A 4,545-nucleotide genomic window follows, 5' to 3' on the forward strand; every position below is an offset into this window, starting at 1 on the left:
CCTGTAGTCAGTCAGAGGAGGGAGCTCTGGACTGGGCTGGACCAGGCTGCCTGGCTTCTCCAACTCCGCTACTGCTATCTCAGGTTCTCTCCCCAGTCAGGTGAGGGAGGCGTTGGACCCAGTGACCTCTAAGCTCTGATGATTTGGATTCTCTAGAACCGTGATGGGGAATATGACCGGGTAGACAGCGAGACTTCTGTCCTGGGCCTTTGGCTGACTGAGCACCAGAAGGGTTCTGAGCATCCCATTTATGCCTAGTCAACAGGTGACTCAATCAGGCCTCACCCAACCTGGGCTTTGAACCAAGGGTGGACCCCGCCAGAAGTTAGCCCCAGGGCCTGCAGGTGATAATCCCCTGGCAGCTGCTGACCATCTTCCTTTCTTCCCCCTCCTCTGCTGTCTAATTTCTCTGTGAGCAGGTCACTGAGTGCCAGAGAGGGGTGAGTTCTAGCCCCAGGCAGAGGAAGAGGAGAAGGGAGGGAGGAAGATGAAGACTCATGGTCTTCTGGTGCCAGCATACCTGACTGCTGTGCCAGGCCAGGGGTGGAGAGGATAATTCAGGCCCAGTGAGCGTGGAGAGCAGCAGGGGAGACATTTAGGGATGGAGAGAGCCCCTCCAATCCCAACCCACAGCGTCGAGGTGATGACTGCGGGTGGAAAGGAGACTACCCTGGATTGGTGGCCATTGCCTCATTGGTTCTCCCACTTCCTGCCCGATGCAATTGATGGAAAACTGAATAGGTCCTGGATACAGGCAGAGATTAGGGCGGGACAAGGACACCTTTCCCCACCTCACCTCATCTGGGACTCAGGACCAAAGCGTTATTGGGCAGTCAGACAAGGAGCATTGATTAAGTGCTTACCAAAAGTGGAGTACAAATAAAAACAAAACCAGTCCCTGCCCTCAAGAAGCCACCAGTCTATTGGGGGAGACCAAGTAAATAACTAGGTATAGGTAATGTCAGAGGGAAGCCACTAGGGGGCAGGATGCACCTGGAAAGGTCACTGGCCAAGGGTGGGACACGACTTCCATTTAAGGAGGGGGCCTAGGACAGTCAGCCCCCTCACACCTGATCCTTTCTCAGCCCCCCACCCCCACCCCACCCCACTTCCCTGTCCAGATTCCTTTTGTGTGTGGTCTTAAACCATGAGATTATGAACTCCTCCGGGGTAGGGATTTTCATTTGTATTTGTATCCCCAGAGTTTAGCAAAGTGCCCAGCACATAGTAGGTGCTTAATAAATGTTAATTGACTGACTGATTTGAGTCTTAAAGGAAGCCAGGGAAACTGAGGCAGCGGTAAGGAGAGTGCCTGTCAGGCATGGGGGAGGCAACATCGGCAAAGGCACAAGAAAGAAACTTAAAAAGCACTGAGTCCTGTGGATAGAGCACCGGCCCTGGAGTCAGGAGGACCTGAGTTCAAATTCGGCCTCAGCCACTTAACACTTACTAGCTGTGTGACCCTGGGCAAGTCACTTAACCCCAATTACCTCACTAAAAAAAAGCACCGAGTCTGGGGGCAGCTAGGTGGCACAGGGATGTGTAAGCTCCCTGTGGGCAGAAAATGTTTTCCTTCTTTCTTCATCGTAGGAAGGAATGCCCAAGTTTAAAGAGAGTTTTCCCAATACTTTGGCTCCTTAGTGGGAGAGAACACTTCCGGGTCTCTGATTTTACATCTGTAATTAACATAAGCTATGCTCAGCTCCCACTCTCACTGGCAAATTGAGTTGCCAAAGAGCAAGTCTAGATACTTCTCTGGGCAATCAAGGGGGTGGAGGTGTCTATAGGGGTAGCTAGGTGGTACAGTAGATAGAGTACCAAGATTTGAGTTCAAAACTTGTCTCAGACATTTACTAGCTGGTGTGACCTTGAACAAGTCACAGCCTCAGTCAACCTCAGTTTCCTCATCTATAAATTGTGGATGTTAGTAGCACTAACCTCTATTGTGAGGATCAGATGAAATCAATTATAAAGCACTATTAGTTTAAGATTGAGAAAGTAGTACGACCAAGCTGGATATTGTCACTTTATTTATTTAACTTATGTACAGAGCACACCATGCAAAATGCCAGACTGGGTGAATCCAAAGCCAGAACTAAGGTTGCTGGGAGAAATATCAACAGCCTCAGATATGCAGATGATCCCACTCTAATGACAGAAAGTGAAGAGAATTAAGAAGCCCCTTGATGAGGATGAAAGAAGAAAGTCTAAAAGCTGGCTTAAAGTTTAACATCGGGGCAGCTAGGTGGCCCAGTGGATAGAGCACCAGCCCTGGATTCAGGAGGACCTGAGTTCAAATCCGGCCTCAGACATTTGACACTAGCTGTGTGACCCTGGGCAAGTCACTTAACCCCAATTGTCCCACAAAACAAAAAACAAACAAACAAAATAGTTTAACATCAAAAAAACTAAGATCCTGTCAACTGGTCTCATCACTTTCTGGCAAACAGAGGGAGAAGAAATGAAAGATGTGCCAGATGTCATATTCTTATGCCCAAAGATCACTGCAGACGGCAACTGCAGCTATGAAATTAAAAGACGCTCGCTCCTTGGAAGGAAAGCTACGGCAAATCTGGGCAGCATATGAAAATCAGAGACATCACCTTGCCAACAAAGGTCTGTAGAGTCCAAGCGATGGGTTTTCCAGTAGTAATATATGGCTGTTGAGGGTTGGACTATAAGGAAAGCCGAGCACCACAGAATCAGTGCTTTTGGATTGTGGTGCTGGAGAAGACTTTTAAATGCCTGAAGTTTAAATATTTTAGACTCATAAGGAGAAGATGGGATTCATTGGAAAAGCTCCTGATGTTGGGAAAGGCAGGTAAAAGGTAAAAGAAGAGGAGGACGTCAGAGGATTACCTGAATAAATAGTACCATGGAAATGACAAAAATGAACTTGGACAGACTTCCAGAGATAGAGGGGCCTAGTGTGCTGTGGTCCACGGGATCATGAAGAGTTGCATATACAACTGAACAACTGAACACAATGACAACTAAATGTTAGCTATTGTTTTTTTCTAGACCTTATTTTTTTTTTCCCCAATTACGTGTATTTGTGTGTGTTTGTTTTTGCGGGGCAGTGAGGGTTAAGTGACTTGCCCAGGATCACACAGTTAGTAAGTGTCAAGTGTCTGAAGCTGGATTTGAACTCAGGTCCTCCTGAATCCAGGGCCAGTGCTTTATCCACTGTGCCACCTAGCTGCCCCACTCTAATTACATGTAAAGATAGTTTTTAACATTCACTTTTTTTTTTTTTTTTTAGTGAGGCAATTGGGGTTAAGTGACTTGCCCAGGGTCACACAGCTAGTAAGTGTTAAGTGTCTGAGGCCGGATTTGAACTCAGGTACTCCTGACTCCAGGGCCGGTGCTCTATCCACTGCGCCATCTAGCTGCCCCTTAACATTCACTTTTATAAAATTTTGAGTTCAAAATTTTTCTCCCTCCCTCTCTTTCCTCCCCGCTCTTCCAAAGCCAGGAAGCAACATGATATAGGTTATAAATGTTAACTGTTATTGCTATTGTTCATTTTAATGCTATCAACTCAAGCCCCCATTCTGATATCTTCTCCCCAATATCAATCAACAATACCTGTCATATACTTTTTTTTTTGGTAGGTAATGGGGGTTAAGTGACTTTCCCAGGGTCACACAGCTAGTAAGCATCAAGTGTCTGAGGCCGGATTTGAACTCAGGTCCTCCTGAATCCAGGGCCGGTGCTTTAACCACTGTGCCATCTAGCTGCCCCCTTGTCATATATTATTGATTGACCCAGTATTTTTTAATCACCTCCATATCATTTAGTTTGTTTGGTTTGGGGTTTTTTTTTTTTTTTGGTAAGGCAATTGGGGTTAAGTGACTTGCCCGGGTTCACACAGCTAGTAAGTGTTAAGTGTCTGAGGCTGGGTTTGAACTCAGGTCCTCCTGAATCCAGGGCCGGTGCTCTATCCACTGCACCACCTGGCCACCCCTCCTCCATATCATTTAGTCAATTAACATCAATTAACGTTTTAAAAAGGATATTCACTGAAGACATATAAAAAGAAATACAAATATATCCCCCCAATTCAACTATACCACCTCAGTCTGTGGGGAGAGTGGGCTCAACCTTAAATTAAAATCTACTACAAAGAATTCACCCCACCAAGTTCACTTCCAAAAGTAGCCCACACTAGGACAGAGTGAGACACAGTATGTCAGTGTTCACCTTGTTCTGATGTTGGCAAATACTGCTATAAATTCCAGTTCCTGGACCTTTTGCAATATCATGGGTTCTATACCAAAGGTAGGAAGATCCAGTCAAGAGGAAGAAGCAGTGACTTGCTGGGTACTCACAGGCTGCGTGGTTGAGGCTTGTGTGAAGAGGGTGAAAGGCCCCTGACCCACCAAGAGGCCTACAGCAATCCTTGCCTCATTCACCACCAGGTTGGAAGGAGCGCTGGCTTTGGCCAGTGAGTGTCCTTTAAAATACACATTCAGGTCTGGACCAGCAGCCAAACCATTTCAAAAGGCTTCTTCTTCAACAAAGTAGAAGTAAGGATTGTATAGG

This window comes from Dromiciops gliroides, chromosome 4 (assembly GCF_019393635.1).
Source record: "Dromiciops gliroides isolate mDroGli1 chromosome 4, mDroGli1.pri, whole genome shotgun sequence".
Lineage (NCBI taxonomy): Eukaryota > Metazoa > Chordata > Mammalia > Microbiotheria > Microbiotheriidae > Dromiciops > Dromiciops gliroides.